Source organism: Bos grunniens, chromosome 3 (assembly GCF_055505025.1).
Source record: "Bos grunniens cultivar Pamir isolate PY7600 chromosome 3, Bosgru_T2T1.0, whole genome shotgun sequence".
NCBI classification, from domain to species: domain Eukaryota; kingdom Metazoa; phylum Chordata; class Mammalia; order Artiodactyla; family Bovidae; genus Bos; species Bos grunniens.
The window spans coordinates 109,887,739-109,905,831 of record NC_141167.1 but is presented as its reverse complement, the minus strand read 5'-3'; the positions used below and the strand labels follow the sequence as shown (position 1 = coordinate 109,905,831).

The 18,093-nt window shown below is 41.8% G+C and overlaps 2 pseudogenes; both read right to left on the bottom strand.

Annotated features, from left to right (window-relative positions):
- Positions 1 to 1,538: 1,538 nt before the first annotated feature.
- On the bottom strand, positions 1,539 to 6,148 carry LOC147376761 (T-cell surface glycoprotein CD1a-like; annotated as a pseudogene).
- A 9,034-nt stretch (positions 6,149 to 15,182) lies between these two features.
- On the bottom strand, positions 15,183 to 17,980 carry LOC147376760 (T-cell surface glycoprotein CD1a-like; annotated as a pseudogene).
- Positions 17,981 to 18,093: the final 113 nt, after the last annotated feature.

The window sequence follows — 18,093 nt, the reverse complement described above, 5'->3', positions numbered from 1 at the left end:
GGAACCTATTATACAGAGTGAAGTAAGCCAGAAAGAAAAACACCAATACAATATGCTGACACAAATATATGGAATTTAGAAAATGGTAATAATAACTCAAAAGAGAAACAGATGTATAGAACAGTTTTTTGGACTCCGTGGGAAAGGGCGAGGGTCATTTGATTTGGGAGAAAGGCATTGAAACATGTATATTATCATATGTGAAATGAATCGCCAGTCCAGGTTCGATGCATGATACAGGGTGCTCGGGGCTGGTGCACTGGGATGACCCAGAGGGATGGGATGGGGAGGGGGAATGGAGGGGGTTCAGGATGGGGAACACATGTACACCCATGATGGATTCATGTCAATCTATGGCAAAACCAATACAATATTATAAAGTAATTAGCCTCCAAAAAAAATAAAGAGAAAAAAGAAAAGAAAAAGCAGAGATGTTACTTTGTCAACAAAGTTCCATCTAGTCAAGGCTATGATTTTCCAGTAGTCATGTATGGTTGTGAGAGTTGGACTATAAAGAAAGCTTAGTGCTGAGGAATTGATGCTTTTGAACTGTGGTGTGGGAGAGGACTCTTGAGAATCCCTAGGACTGCAAGGAGATCCAACCAGTCCATCCTAAAGGAGATCAGTCCTTAGTGTTCACTGGAAGGACTGATGTTGAAGCTGAAACTCAAATACTTTGGCCACCTGATGCAAAGAGCTGACTCATTTGAAAAGACCCTGATTCTGGTAAAGGTTGAAGGTAGAAGGAGAAGGGGATGACAGATGATGAGATGGTTGGATGGCATCACCAACTCCATACACCTGAGTTTTGGTGATGGACAGGGAGGCCTGGTGTGCTGCAGTCCATGGGGTCACAGGGAGTCGGACACGACTGAGCAACTGAACTGAACTCAATAACAGTACCAGTGAAAAACAGGTCAAAGAAACAGTTTCCAACATGGATTCAAAATTAGTTCTTCTCTGCAACAATTACTCCTTCTCTGCAACAGTAATGCACTGTTAAAGTCCATTCCACAGTATTATGGAAAAAAGGAGTGATGACCATTCTGCTTTGTCAGATGGATCTTTCTGGGAGTGTCTGCCATTGATGCCAGTGTTCCAAATGTAGATTTGTCTTCTTTTTGTTCCTCTTTGGAAACTTTCTACTTTACACCTGTAGACCTACTAGATGAAGTCCATTGACTCAAGGCTTGATATTTCTTTTTTTTTTTTTTTTTTCTTTTTTTTAAATTTCTTTTTTTTTTTTTAAACTTTACAATATTGTATTGGTTTTGCTGTGATACAAAAGTCTACAAGCAATAAATACTGGAGAGGGTGTGGAGAAAAGGGAACCCTCTTACACTGTTGGGGGGAATGCAAACTAGTACCGCCACTATGGAGAACAGTGTGGAGATTCCTTAAAAAACTGGAAATAGAACTGCCTTATGACCCAGCAATCCCACTGCTGGGCATACACACTGAGGAAACCAGAATTGAAAGGCTTGATATTTCTAACAAGTTCTGCTACCTGTCCCTAAGCCACCCTGAATAATTAGAGCCTACATTCCACCTTCTTCTTTCTGTTTAAACACTTGGGGCAAAATTTTCACACCAATAGGCTTCCAGAGTTAGATAATAAGAATGGTCAGAGGAAAGTCTGAAGGTTCATCAAAAATTAAAATTAGAGCTGTCTTATGATTGATGTAGTTCTGGGGTTTTTAGGGTTTGTGGGTTTTTTGTTGTTGTTGTTTTGTTTTGTTTTGTTTTTTTCTTTTTTCTCAGCTTGCTTCTGGGTTTAATTACCTTTGATTACCTTCCAGACAATGGAGAAAGAAATGGCAACCCACTCCAGTATTCTTGCCTGGAGAATCCCAGGGATAGAGAAGCCTGGTGGGCTGCTGTCTGTGGGGTCGCACAAAGTCAGACACAACTGATGTGACTTAGCAGTAGCATGATTTGGCAGTCCAACTCCTGGGCATGTACCCAGACAAAACTCTAATCCAGAAAGACACATGCACCTCTATGTTCAGAGTAGCACTACCTACAATAGCCAAGATATGAAAACAACATAAATGTCCATCAACAGATGAATGAATAAAGATGTGGTACATGTATATAATGAAACACTACTCAACCACAAAAAGAGAATGAAATAATGCAATTTGCAGCAACATGGATGGACCTACAGCTTATCATACTGAGTTAAGTAAGTCAGAAAGAGAAATAGAAATACGATGTGATATCTCTTATGTGTGGAATCTAAACTATGACACAAATGAATTTATCTACAAAATAGGAACAGACTCTAAAGCATACAGAATAGATTTGTGATTGGCAAGGGGGAGACAGAGTAGTGAGGGATGGACTGAGATTTTGGGGTTAGCAAATGCAAACCACTGTTTATAGAATGGATAAACAAGGTCTTGTTGCATATCACAGGGAACTATATTCAATAAACCATGATATAAGTGATATAATGATATAAGCTGTATTCAATAGACCACGATTCCATGTGATAAACCATGATGGAAAAGAATATGAAATATATATTAATATATATTAATTAAGTGATATATAATAATTAATATATTATAAATAAATAAAATATATGTAATATGAAATATATTTCTTCTAATATTCTTTTATATATGTATATATATATGTGTATATATATAACTAAATCACACCGCTCTAGAGCAGAAATTCACACAACATTGGAAATCAACTATACTTCAGTAAAACAAAATTTTTTTTAAAAGAGCTGTCAATGGAAAATTGCATCTGTTTTGACTCAAAGAAATCACTAAATAACTAGGAAAGTGCAAAATTTCTTGCCAAAGTGAGACTTCTAACCAGACAAGCATCAGATGTCTCAACACAACAAAGATGGCAGAAAGTAAAAGAGTTTTAGAAGAATATAAATTTGTTGCAAACTTAACACAGACTTTTACTGAGAGCATAGTGCATGCAGGTAAGACAATTTGACAGGGATACAAATAGTAAAAAGACGTGGATGTTACTCTCAAAAAGCTTAAAAATTAAAAGGGAAAAGGAACTTAAATAGCCACAACAAAAGGTCTAAAATGGGGAGAAGATTTAGCAAAATCCAATTAAATTGTGATAGCACTTTAGATGAAGCAGAGACAGCTCCCACTTGTGAATCAGGGAAGGTCTTCTTCAGGAAGTGATATCTGAAATAAGCATGATGGTCTATTCACATCTAAATACATGAAGGGCCCTTGGGCTTAATTCCATTCAGAATTTAAATTATGAATTTTAAAGCCATATGACACAGGATAGAAAAATAATTCTGCAAAATTACATTTAACTTATATCAATCATTAGGTAGAAATAAACAACAACCAAAACAGGTATACAAGGAGAGTGGAAAGGTCATCATCACTGTCCTATGTCTACATGTGTCCTGAGCTCTTGAGCTGCTGGGATCTCTTTCCAAAGGGAGAAGAGTGCTTGGGGGTTCACAGTGTGTCCTGATGAGCATAGAGATGGAAGTCATTCTACATGGGATGGAGGTGAGAAGGAAGGGGCTGATAGATAAGAAGAAAGGGGCTGAGAAGAGGAAAACTGAGAAAAGAGAGAGAAAAAAAAGATGGGCAAGCAAGTGGAGACTGAGGGAAAGGGTAGGAAAAACGGACACAAAAACTCACCAGTGCTTCCTAAGCCAAAATACAAGACCTGTTAGGAGTACCAAGGGCACAATCACTGTCAAAATGATCCAACCCACAGAGCAGTGATGATCTGCGGATGGATGTGCACACAAGGGTGTCCTCTCAAACCGACCCACTGTTTTACTGCATTTCTGTGCTCTTCATTTGTTATTCAAGTATCTGCCTCAACGATCTCCTTCTTCCCTATTTCCTCTCCTATCCCTCATCAGAGATGACTCCATCTAACCTCCTTCCTATATCTATGGGGCTCTCATTTTCAACTCCCGTATTTCTTATTTTTATTCCTTTTGGGTCTGAAGTCCCTAGAATCCCCCAATTTTTCATCTAGCTCTCCTTCTCTGCTTGAGGACCACCTATTCCCATCCCAGCGGGGCTCCAGTTCCTCCTCGCCCCAGTAGAGGATGATGTCCTGGCCTCCTAGACTGCTGTGCCTCACCCGGCAACTCAGGCCAGATGCCTCACTGGCTTCCACATCCAAGGAAACCCGAAGATACCACGTCCCATCAGCTTTAGCCAAGACATCACTTTTCTGAGTGCCCTATTGCTCCTGCTCACCCCGCATCCACATCACCCAAATGGGCTTTGGGTAGAAGCCAGAGGCATGACAAACCACCATCAGATGGCCAGGGCCAGGACTGGGGCCAAGGGAGAGCCAGGCCTTTTGTCTTACTGCATAGGACAGAGAAAATAGTCAGATGAGGATTCTAGTACAGACTCAGAGGTTCAGAGCTTCATGTCATTTTAGATGGACATACTTTTCCCACCGTTAGCAGTCGTCACCCATTATCCCCTCCCCCACTTGGCTCCTTGTTGGGAAGATGAGAAGGTGTGATTTTAGAACAAAAAATTTGTGGAGAGAGGGTGCAGGACTGACCTCATCTCTGGAAATATGCCTTTCCTGCCTCAAGAAGACCCAAGAGGAAACACGGGCAGATGTCATTCAGCAGCTTATGTATTTCCTGGGTGTGTCTGTAAAAGCTGAATAGTCTGCTGACCAACATGACTTGTCTGGAAGCTCAGCAGTTCTGATCCTTGATAAGCAAACTACACAAAGTCTATTGAGGCTTCACCAGCATGCAACTCACGGCCTTCTGTTATCTGTATTTCAAAGGGATCTAGGGAAGAGGAGTTACCAATCAGAGAAAAGAGGACATTAAAAGGAAAAAGTTAATCAAAAAATGTTGGAAGCAGAAAGAAGAAGTTTAGAAGATTTGAGGAAATGAAGCAAGATTGGCTTGACAAAAGTTCAAAGAAAAGGAAATTGGTGGTAGTTGGAGATTGAGAAAGAGATGAATGGCATGAGGAGAAGTGTTTGAAGAAGGCAATATAAAGGATGTAGATAATAGATAATAACATAATAAGGAAGGACTTAGTGAGACAGTGGGGAGTATAATAATCAAGAGTGAGTGGAATGCAATAGGTTATATTGAGTGTGTAAATACAGATTGCTGAAGAGATTGAATGGGGAAGAAAGTCACACTTTAAGGAGTCCATCATAGAGTGAGGAAACTGAAGGTATCTAGTCAGAGTCGAGTGAAAGGGGCTGTCACAGGTGACCACTGTTGGAATATAATAAACCACAAGCCTGCAGTCAATGAGAGGGAAATGTATAAGTAAGTAGCAGAAGTCTTGAACATTATAGGAAGACAGGGTCTGGATTATGAACCTTGCCCAACTGCTGTTCCATGGTAGGGAGAGGTAAGGTTCAGAACTGAGTGGAAATTGATTGGAGGATGTATATTAGAGAAATAAGAAACTCAGAGATGCACAGACACACACACACCTCGCACTGTATCCCCAATCCCCACTGAGGGAACTGAACTTACATTCAAGTTGCCACTGATTGGCATTGTTGTGAAATACCTGCAAAACTATAGTGAATCTCCTGTGAGATACACTTTGCAGTTCCATTAACTCCTCATTGTTGAAGTTGCCCTTAGACCAAGGCCAAAGGTAAATGACTGTGTGAGAGCTGCTTTTCCAGCCGTGAGTCTGCAAGTCACCCAACTAAGCTGAGCCCAGATTTTGTACCCAGGGATGGTTGTAAAATCATAAAATCCAAATGTATTAGAAGGAGATTGGCTCCTGGAAGCCTGTAGGAAAAGAACAAAGAGAATGAGAAGGGACATTGGGAAGGAGAGAGAATGGAGAAAGAAAGGTACCAAAGAGGGGAAACTTGGTATATAATAGAAAAGGCAAGCCATTGATATCTCAGTGGACATTTGGCTGCCCCAGGGTCCCAAGAGTTAGTTATATGCAGCCTTCAAGACAGCACAGAGGCCTGGAGTCAGGGATACTTAGAATGGAACGGGGCTGATAACTCTCAATCTCCAGCTTGGGGAAACCATTACACAGGCACACATGCATGCACGCACGTGCACACACACACACACGCACCTTCCTGGATAAGAGCTCTTACCCTCTTCATTGTCACCACCTGGGAGGAGAGTAAGGAACAATGAAAGTTGCAGAAACAGCATCTCATTTGCAGATGTCCTTTCTCACAGAAAAGTAGGTCTTTGATTTCTGTTCTAAACAAACCTACCCCGAAACACCTCTATTCTGACTTCCTCTTCCTGCCAACAGGCAAACCTTTCCTTTAGTCACTGACTGAAAAAAGAAAGCTTGCTCCCTCCATAAGCCCTGGACCACACACTCAGATATTCATTTCCCTTCCAGTTCTGATACTCCTATCAGGATTCCAGTTTCTCTCCTTGTCACCAACATCCATTCTGCTCACCTTTCTATAATTTAACTGATATGGACCAAATCTTGTTGGAAAGTCAATGTATTTGTAAGGCCTCTTTTCTCATTCGTACAATAAAATAATGCAACTAAACATCTTCTTAGCATCATATCTAATATTCTCATGCCTCTGCTCTTTTCCGTCAGTTAGTCTTTCTCTTGCTTTTCTGAATATTTCCTCAAATATTCTCTTCCTCTTTCTCACCTTCACCCCACCTCATTCATATCTCTGACTTGTCTTGGTTCCTTTATTAGCTTTTTCAGAATCCCCTATGAGTTCTCTGGGAAACAGTATAAACTGATACATATTCTTCATTATTCTTAGGGAATAGCCAGTAGCCATCACAAAGACCACAGGAATATGGAAACATGTAAAGAAAAACCTCCTCTATTTGACCTATATGGACATATATTCACTCACCAAAGAATCACTTAACATCTGCCTAAACCAAACGTCTATTACACCTGTGAGTAGTGTTATGTAGTGGCTGAAAATACAACCACTTTATTCAAGGACGTTTTAAATTCCTTGGGAGAAAAAACATCTAAAACAAGAATTGTAAATCTTGGCGTGCTGAGACTTACTATAAAGTATAAACTCTAAACAAACAACAACAAAGGGAAAAAAAAAAAAAAAAGCCTCCTTGAAACATTTGCCAAAATGCTGGCCCTTAACTCTTTTGTTTACCCCACAGGATCTTGTCTTCAGAGGTCGCCTTGAGGTATTTGATCTATAGCCTGTTTAAAAAATTGTTTTCACTGAGTAAATTTGAAGATCTAATGGACTTTATTCGATGATTCATGAATTGGGCAGCATTCTTTCTAGCAGCTGGAAGGGTACACAAAGGAACAGTATAAAACGGAGGGTTTTTATAGGAAGAAAGGTTTTGCAGAGGAACAATTTTCAAAAGAAAAGAAAGGGTTATTTTAAGGCAGGACATATTTTTGAGGGGAAGGGAATGGCAAGAATTTTATCATGTAGATTGCCTCTTCTTCCTCTGGAAGGTGGAGAGAGCCTACCTGGAAGATTATCTCATTGGTACCAATTCAAAATTACAAAATGGTTGATTATGATTACATTTCTCATGAAGGCCGAAACTGCAATTAAGTTAGATATTGAATCAAGGTTTGAACATTTTTTCAACTGCCCTTCTTTGAAACTGTAATGAAAACATCTTTTCCAGACCTGTGGCCACTGCTGAGTTTTTCAAATTTACTGACATATTGAGTGCAGCACTTCAACAGCATCCTCTTTTAGTTAATAACTCAGCTGGAATTCTATCACCTCCACTAGCATTGTAGTAACACTTCTTAAGGTCCACTTATATGTGGGTCAACAGTGAGAACCTTACATGAAACAGCTGACTGGTTCAAAATTAGGAAAGGAGTACCATAGGCTGTATATTGTCCCCCAGTTTATTTAACTTATATGCAGAGTACCTCATGCAAAATGTCAGGCTAGATGAATCACAAGCTGGAATCAAGATTTCTGGGAGAAATATCAACAACCTCAGATATGCAGATGTCACCACCCTAATGTCAGAAAATGAAGAGGAACTAAAGAGCCTTTTGAGGAAGGTGAAAGAAGAGAGTGAAAAAGCTGGCTTACAACTCAACATTCAAGAACTAAAATCATGGCATCTGGGCCCATCACTTCATGGCAAATAGAAGAAGAAAAAGTAGAAGCAGTGACAGATTTTACTTTCTTGGGCTCCAAAATCACTGTGGATGGTGAATGCATCCATGAAATTAAAAGATGCTTGCTCCTTGAAAGAAAAGTTAAAACAAACCTAGACAGCATATTAAAAAACAAAGACATCAGTTTGCTGATCAAGGTCCGTAGAGTCAAAGCTATGGATTTTCCAGTAATCATGTACAGGTGTGAGAGTTGGACCATATAGAAGGTTGAGCACCAAAGAACCGGTGCTTTCAAATTGTGGTGCTAGAAAAGACTCCTGAGAGTCCTTTGGACAGCAAGGAGATCAAAACCAGTCAATCCTAAAGGAAATCAACCCTGAATATTCATTTGATGGACTGATGCTGAAGTTGAAGCTCCAAGACTTTGGCCACCTGATGCAAAGGGCTGATTCACTAGAAAAGACCCTGATGTTGGGAAAGATTGAAGGCAAAGGGAGAAAGGGTGACAGAGGATGAGATGGTTAAGTAGCATCACCAACTCAATAGTCATGAGCTTGAGCAAACTCTGGGAAATAATGAAGGACAGGAAGCCTGGTGTGCTGTAGCCCATTGGTCCCAAAGTCAGACCCGACTTAGCAACTGAACAACAACAAAAAAACTTACTTGATGAAATGAGAAACTTTAGGTTGTTTTTTTTTTTACTAAAGTTCATGCTAATAAGTATGATGTTTACACAAAGGACCCTGATGTAAATCTCTTATTAATGATGTAAAAATTAATAAACAAAAACCTCAATTAAATAAAGTCAGGAAACCCAAAGTGGAGGTTCTCAGGATTTCACATGACTCACCATGATTGCAGATGCCAAATTGCAATTCTCTGTTCTTCCTGAATAGACCCATCTTGTCTGGGGATATATCTGGTCAAACTGCAAGGAGGAGGCAGTTTGAGTTTGGGTGGGAAGAAGAGGAAGAAGAGTTAACTACCTGAGGAATGGAGGCTGGAAACAACAGGTTGGGAGCAGGGCAGAGAGACCAAGGACATAACAGATGGAGGAGGAGAGAAGGAAGCCCAGAAGAGGAAGAAGAGGGGAGTAGAGAGGAACAAGAAGAAAGAGGAGGAGAGTGGCAGAGGGTGGGATGGGAGGAGGAAGGAGAGGAAGCTGAGAGGGAGGAGCAGGAGGATGATTGGAGAGAGAAGTGGGGCAGAGCTGCTGATTCTTCATCTCAGCTTTTGTGGGCAACGTTGGTCCTAATCAGGGAACAGGAAGCAGCTAGTACTTGAGTTGTGGCCCCACTGTGGACCTGCAGCTTCCCAGGGAGCTCCACTCCTGAGCATACACTGAGCTATGTTGGATGAGGGACAGCTCTGAAGGAGGAGAAAGGATAGGGGTTTCTCAGGAGCTGACTGAGAAATACTGAGAAATGGGGGAGTTGAGAAAAACCAGAACTGGAAGCCAAACTCAAGGGATAAGGTGGGGGCAGGAGTGAGATGACTGTGACCAGAGGGGAAAAAAAGAAAGCAAAGAACTAAGAGATCTGCTCCCTGGACCAGCAAAACCTAGAAGAGAAATCTGGGCATGCTGGGAGACACCTTGATTATAAATCAAGTTGGTTGGATATCTTAGGGGAGTCTGGTATTCTTCCCTGGGTTACCAGACCTCCCTGAGGATCCTTCTTGATGCATTGGTCAAGACTTAAATCATTGGTGCTTATGCCACCAGCAATCTCATATCCTTTCTAACAATTGTCTCTTGGTGCTCCTCCATACACAATCTAGCTCTTTAATTCCATCCCCTCAGGACCCAGGTGTGAGCACCCCTCCCTACACTATTTCACAGGCTTATCCTACATTTCCTCTCTACCAAAAGAAATCTCAGCTTCCCTGCTAGAAAAATCTACTGCCTCTTACAATGATGTGCCTTTTACTGGCGTCATTTTCCCTCCCACTCTGCTTCAAGATTCCCCTTCACTTTTCTGGCTTCATTCATCTGGTCTGTTTGCTTATCACCCCTCACGGCAAGTACTTTGCACTCCTGGTGGCTCAGATGGTAAAGAATCTGTTTTCAATGAAGGAGACCCCATTTTGATCCCTGAGTCAGGAAGATCCCCTGGAGAAGGGGATGGCTGCCTACTCCAGTATTCTTGCCTGGAGAATTCCATAGACAGAGGAACCTGGCCAGCTACAGTCCACAGGGTGGCAAAGAGTCAGACACGACTGAGTGACTGTCACTTCACACTTCAAAAGGAGCTTTGGACTGAGAGCAAGATAAACTCTTGGATAGACACTTGCTGGATATAGTAGTATATTGGAGCGATCATAAGCATTCTGATCTTAGTTTTCTTATCTGTAATATGATTAAGTGAAAAGAACTGAATATGCCAAGCAACACGTCTGGCTCCAACAATTTTGTGTCTTACTATGCTCCTACACCTTCTGACCAGTGTGTTCTCCTCTTTCACTACTCTGCCTCTCCCTCCTCTCTCATTTTTCTGTGTCTCCCCTTCATTATCCACTAAGCCTTTATCTCAACTCTTGGTCTTCTTCTCCATCTTTTCATAGTCCCTACCCTAAAACCTAATCTCATCTTTCTTTCTGAGTCATTTTCAAATCTAAAGCATTGTTTTATCATGTGATTCTTGGATTCCAGTGTTCAGTTCAGTTGAGTTCAGTCGCTCAGTCATGTCCGACTCTTTGTGATCCCAGGGACTGCAGCATGCCAGCCTTCCCTAACCATCACCAACTCCCAGAGTGTACTCAAACTTATGTCCATTGAGTTGGTGATGCCATCCAACCATCTCATCCTCCGTCATCTGCTTCTGCTCCCACCTTCAAACTTTCCCAGCATCAGGGTCTTTTCTAATGAGTCTGTTCTTCACATCAGGTGGCCAAAGTATTGGAGCTTCAGCTTCAGCATCAGTCCTTCCAGTGAATATTCAGGACTGATTTCATTTGGGATGGACTGGTTGGATCTCCTTGATGCCCAAGGGATTCTCAAGAGCCCTTCTCTTGCACCACAGTTCACAGTCTTCTCCAGCACCACAGTTCAAAATCATCAATTCTTCAGTGCTCAGCCTTCTTTATGGTCCAACTCTCATATCCTTACACGACTACTGGAAAAACCATATCTTTGACTATATGGATCTTTGTCACCAAAGTGATGTCTTTGCTTTTTAATGGACTGTCTAGGTTTGTCATATTTTTCCTTCCAATGAGCAAGCATCTTTGAATTTCATGGCTGCAGTCACCATCTGCAGTGATTTTGGAGCCCAGAAAAATAAATTCTGTCACTGTTTCCACTGTTTCCCCATCTATTTCCCATGAAGTGATGGGACCAGATGCCATAATCTTAGTTTTCTTAGTATTGAGTTTTAAGCCAACTTTTTCTATCTCTTCTTTCACTTTCATCAAGAGGCTCTTTAGTTCTTCTTCGCTTTCTACAATAAGGGTGATGTCATCTGCTTATCTGAGGTTATTGATATTTCTCCCAGGCATCTTGATTCCAGCTTGTGATTCATCCAGTCCAGCATTTCTCATGATGTACTCTCCATATAAGTTAAATAAGCAGGGTGACAATATACAGCCTTGACGGACTCCCTTCCTGATTTGGAATCAATCTGCTGTTCCATGTTCAGTTCTAACTGTTGCTTCTTGACCTGCATACAGATTTCTCAGGAGGCGGGTCAGGTGGTCTGGTATTCCCATCTCTTGAAGAATGTTCCATAGTTTGTTGTGATCCACACAGTCAAATGCTTTGGCACAGTCAACAAAACAGAAGTAAATGTTTTTCTGGAACTCTCTTGCATTTTTGATGATCCAGTGTATGTTTGCAATTTGATATCTGGTTCCTCTGCCTTTTCTAAACCAGCTTGAATATCTGGAAGTGCCATGTAGGGCCACCCAAGATGGACGAGTCATGGTGGAGAGTTCTGACAAAACGTGGCTGACTAGAGAAGGGAATGGCAAGCCATTTCAGTATTCTTGCCTTGAGAACCCCATGAACAGTGAAAGTGAAAGTGAAGTCGCTCAGTTGTGTCTGACTCTTTGCAATCCCACGAACTGTAGCCTACCAGGCTTCTTTGTCAGTGGGATTTTCCAGGCAAGAGTACTGGAGGGGGTTGTCATTTCCTTCTCCAGGGGATCTTCCCAACAAAGGGATCAACCTGGGTCTCCCAAATTTCAGGCAGACGCTTTACCCTCTGAGCCACCAGGGAAGACACCATGAATAGTAAGAAAAGGCAGAAAGATAGGACACTGTAAGATGAATTCCCCAGGTCGGTAGGTGCCCAATATGCTACTGCAGATCAGTGGAGAAATAACTCCAAAAAGAATGAAAAGACAGAGACAAAGCAAAAATAATACCCAGTTGCGGATGTGACTGGTAATGGAAGAAAAGTCCAGTGCTGTAAAGAGCAATATTGCATATGAACCTTGAATGCATGAATCAAGGCAAATTGGAAATGGTCAAACAGGAGAAGGCAAGGGTAAATATCGACATTTTGAGAATCAAAGAACTAAAATGGACTGGAATGGGAGAATTTAACTCAAATGACCATTATATCTACTACTGTGGATCAGATCAGATCAGATCAGTCATTCAGTCGTGTCCGACTCTTTGCGACCCCATGAATCGTAGCACGCCAGGCCTCCCTGTCCGTCACCAACTCCCGGAGTTCACTCAGACTCACGTCCATCGAGTCAGTGATGCCATCCAGCCATCTCATCCTCTGTCGTCCCACTCTCTTCTTGCCCCCAATCCCTCCCAGCAAAAGAGTCTTTTCCAAGGAGTCAACTCTTCACATGAGGTGGCCAAAGTACTGGAGTTTCAGCTTCAGCATCATTCCTTCCAAAGAAATCCCAGGGCTGATCTTCTTCAGAATGGACTGCAGTCCAAGGGGCTCTCAAGAGTCTTCTCCAACACCACAGTTCAAAAGCATCAATTCTTTGGCGCTCAGCTTTCTTCACAGTCCAACTCTCACATCCATACATGACCACTGGAAAAATGATAACCTTGACTAGACGGACCTTTGTTGGCAAAGTAATGTCTCAGCTTTTGAATATGCTATCTAGGTTGGTCATAACTTTCCTTCCAAGGAGTAAGTGTCTTTAAATTTCATGGCTGCAATCACCATCTGCCATGATTTTGGAGCCCCAAAAAATAAAGTCTGACACTGTTTCCACTGTTTCCCCATCTATTTCCCATGAAGTGATGGGACCAGATGCCATGATCTTAGTTTTCTGAATGTTGAGCTTTAAGCCAACATTTTCACTCTCCTCTTTCACTTTCATCAAGAGGCTTTTGAGTTCCTCTTCACTGTATGCCATAAGGGTGGTGTCGTCTGCATATCTGAGGTTATTGATATTTCTCCCAGCAATCTTGATTCCAGTTTGTTCTTCTTCCAACCCAGCGTTTCTCATGGTGTACTCTTCATATAAGTTAAATAAGCAGGGTGACAGTTTTGGTATTATGGGTATTTTCTTGATGTACTCCTTTTCTTATTTGGAACCAGTCTGTTGTGATAGAATGTGGTCCACTGGAGAAGGGAATGGCAAAGCACTTCAGTATTCTTCCCTTGGCAACCCCATGAACAGTATGAAAAGGCAAAATGATAGGATACTGAAAAAGGAACTCCCCAGGTCAGTAGGTGCCCAATGTACTACTGGAGATCAGTGGATAAATAACTCCAGAAAGAATTAAGGGATGGAGCCAAAGCAAAAACAATACCCAGCTGTGGATGTCACCAATATCAGTGCTTCTCAAATTTTAATGCATTTATAAACCCTGCTGGTTTTGCTGAAATACAAATTGTGTTTCAGGAATTCTCAGCTGAGGTCCAAGATTCTATATGTCTAACAAGGTGATAACTCTGTTCCTTATCACTGAAATATTTTAAATAATATGAGTCTACATTCTGCCTTCTGCTTTTTTTTTTTTTAGAATATTTATAAATCGATTTGTTCAATCGCTCTCATGTTTAATTCTTTGCGACCCCATGGACTGCAGCACGCCCAGGCTTCCCTGTCCTTCCCTATCTCACAATTGTTCAAACTCATGTTCATTGACTCAGTGATGCCATCCATCCATTTCCATCCTCTGTCATCACCTTCTCTTCCTACACTCAATCTTTCCCAGGATCAAGGTATTTTCCAATGAGTACACTCTTCACCTCAGGTGGCCAAAGTATTGTCGCTTCAGCTTCAGCATCAGTCCTTCCAATGGACATTCAGGATGGATTTCCTTTAGGATTGACTGGTTTGATATACTTGCAGTACAATTGGCTCTCAATATAAAGAAATATTTTCATCCAAATTAATCTCTAGAGTTAAAAAATAAGAATGGTCAAATATAAAACTGTTTCTCCTCAAGAGCTCAGAGAAATGACTAAAAACTAAGATCACTAAGTGCAGTCCCTTAGCCAAGTGAAAAGACCTTTAACCAGAAGAGCATCAGATGTATCAACTACTACAAAGATGACAGGAAGAAAAAAAATGTTTTTAAGATCATAAATTCAGAATAAATTCAGCCCAGATTTTTACTTACAACATACTACATACAGATAAGACATTTTGCCATAGATACAAATAGTAAAAAGACATGGACTTTTTTCTCAAGAAGCTTATAAAATAGAAGGGAAAGGGGAAATAAACAGCTACAACAAAGGGTCTAAAGTGAGGAGGATTTTTAAAAGTTCAGTTAAATTACAATGGCAGTTCAGACGAGGCAGAGACAACTTCCACTTGTGAATGAGGGAAGATCCTCTGGAGGAAGTAACATCTGAAATAAGCCTGATGATGCACTCACATTTGAATACGTGAAGGATCCTAGGACCATATTCCATTCAGAATTTAAAATCCCAAACACAGGTTAGAATGACAAATACCACAAAAATGCATTTAGCTTCATTGACAGCTGATCATTAAGCAGAAAATCACAACAATTAAAAACTCTCTGTAAGGAGAGTGGAAAGGCCATCATCACCTAAGTCTGTTTAGATGTGTCCTGAGTTCCTGGGCAGCTGGGATCTCATTACAAAGGAAGAATAGAGCTTGGGGATTCATGGTGTGTCCTAATGAGAACAAAGATGGAGTGGAGGTAAGAAATGACTGCTAAGAAGGAAGAAAGCTGGGAAGAGGAAAACTGATGAGAGAGAGAAGAAAAAGGATGGACAGACAAGTGGACACTTGAAAAAGGGCAGGAAGGATGCACACAAAGAACTCATCAGTGCTTCCAAAGCCAAAATGCAAGACCTGCCATGAGCACCAAGGTCACACTCACTGCCAAAGCAATCCAGCCCACAGAGCTGTGATGATCTGTGGACAGGACACACACAGATGTCCTCAAAACCCACCCACTGTTTTACTGCATTTCTGTGCTCTTCCTTTGTTACTGGAGTGTCACCTCACCCTCTCATTCTTCCCTATTTCTTCTCTCATCCCTCCTTCATCTAACCTCAAGTTTCCCTATGTCTCTAGGGTTCTCATTTTCAACTCCTATATTTTTTATTTTATTTGTATTCCTTTTGGGTCTGGAGTCCCTAGAATCCCCAATTTTTCACTTGGCTCTCTTAGTCTGCTTAAGGACCACCTATTCCCATCCCAGCGGGGCTCCAGTTTTTCCTCACCCCAGTAGAGGATGATGTGCTGGCCTCCTAGACTGCTGTGCCTCACCCGGCAACTCAGGCCAGATGCCTCACTGGCTTCCACATCCAAGGAAACCCGAAGATACGATGTCCCATCAGCGTTAGGTAAGATGTCACTTCTCTGAGTGCCCTGTTGCTCCTGCTCACCCCGCATCCACATCACCCAAATAGGCTTTGGGTAGAAGCCAGAGATGTGACAAACCAGCGTCAGTTGTCCAGGGCCAGGACTGGGGCCGAGGGAGAGCCAGGCCTCTGGTCGTACTGCAGAGGACAGGGAAGATAGTCAGATGAGGACTCTAATGCAGACCCAGAAGTTCAGATTTTCACATCAATTTAGATAGACACACTTTCCCACATTGACCCTGGCCTGATTCCTGGATCAGAAAGATCCTCTGGAGAAGGGATAGGCTACCCACTCCAGAATTCTTGGGCTTCCTTTGTGGCTCAGCTGGTAAAGAATCCACCTGCAATGCAGGAGACCTTGGTTCGATCCCTGGGTTGGGAAAATCCCCTGGAGAAGGGGAAAGGCTACCCACTCCAATATTCTGGCCTGGAGAATTCCATGGACTGTAATAGACCATGGGGTTGCAAAGAATCAAATACAAGTGAGCAACTTTCACTTTCCCATATCTAGGATTGTCACCCATTATCCCCTCCCCCTCTTAGTTCCTTGTTAGGAAATGAAAAGGTATGATTTTAGAACAAAATATTAATGGAAAAGGGTGTGGGACTAACCTTGTCTCTGGAGATATGCCTTCCTGGCATCAAGAAGACCCAAGAGGAAATGTGGGCAGGTATCACTGAGGAGCTTGTGTATTATTAACTGGGTTCCTTGGAACAAATTGAATAGTCTTCTGAGGACCTGAGCCCTCCTTCCACCCTCTGGAGAGGACACCCATGACTTGTTCTGAAAGCTCAAGAAGTCTGATCCTTGATAAGCAACTCTCATAAAGCCTACTGGGGCTTCCCCAGCCTGCAGCTCACAGCCTTTTGCTATCTGTACCTCAAAGGGATCTGGCAAAAAAATTAGAGAAAAGAGCGCATAAAAAAGATAAAAGGAAGATGGAAACAGAAGGGAGAATTTCAGATGATTTGAGGAAATGGAGCAAGATTGGTTTCATCAGATATTCAGAGAAAGGGGAATTATTGGCAATTAGGAATATAGGAAGAGATGGATGACATAAGGAGGAGGGTAAAATATTTAAAGAAGGCAGTGTAAATTATATGAGCAAGAGAATAAGGAAGGACTTAATGTGAGAAAGTGGGGGTTAAAATAACCCAGGATGAATGAAATACAATAGATAACACTGAATATATAGATAACAATGAATATATAGACATAGATGCCTAGTTGGAAACTGGGGAAAGGGGCTCTTGCAAGTGACCAAAATGCAAGATAATAAAGCACAAGCCTGCAGTCAATGAGAGAGGAGTCTGTAAATAGCAGAAGTCTTGAACCTTCTGTGAAATCAGGGTCTGGATTATACCCTCTTGCCAAAAGGATACAATTGCAATGCTATGGTTTGGAGAGTTAAGTTCCAGAATTGATTGGAGGCTGTTTCTTAGAGAAATAAACTCAGTAAAACCCACACACCCCCTACCATATCCCCAATCCCTGTTAAGGAAAATGAACTTACATTCAAATTGCCATTTCCTGGCATGGCTGTAAAATGCCTGAACAAATCTAATGAAGCTCATGTGAGAAAAACTTTGCAGTTCCATCAACTCCTCATTGCTGAAGTTGCCCTTGGACCAAGGCCACAGGTAAATAATAGTGCCAGGGTTGCTCTTCCAGCCATGAGTCTGCAACTCACCCAACCAGCCTGAGCCCAGACTTTGCACCCAAGAACTGTTGTAAAAGGATAAGATACAGATGACTTCGAAGGAAACGGGCTCCTGAAAGTCTGTGGTAAAAGAACAAAGACAATGAGGAGGGGCATTGAGAAGGAGAGACTGGAGAATGAAAGGTGCCAAAGAAAGGAAACTCAGAATCTAGATGAAAGGCAAGATATCTCAGCAGACACATGCCTGCCCCAGGGCCCTATGTGCTATGAGAGCACAGGGGTCTGCGTCAGGGATGCTCAGAATGAAACTAGGCTGATATTCTCAATCTTCTGGTTTGGGAAACCACCCCATACACATAGGTATGCACGTGCGTGCGCACGCACACACACACACACACACACACACACACACATATACCCAGCTTCTGGAACAGAGTTCTTATTCTCTTCATTGTCTCCACCCACGAGGAGAACCAGGAGCCAATGGAAGTTGCAGAAACAGCATCTCATTTGCAGATGTTTTTTTTTTTTTTTCTCTCAGAAAAGTTGGTCTTTGATTTCTGTTCTAAGCAAACCTACCACACAACACCACTACTCTGACTTCCTGCTCTTACCAAT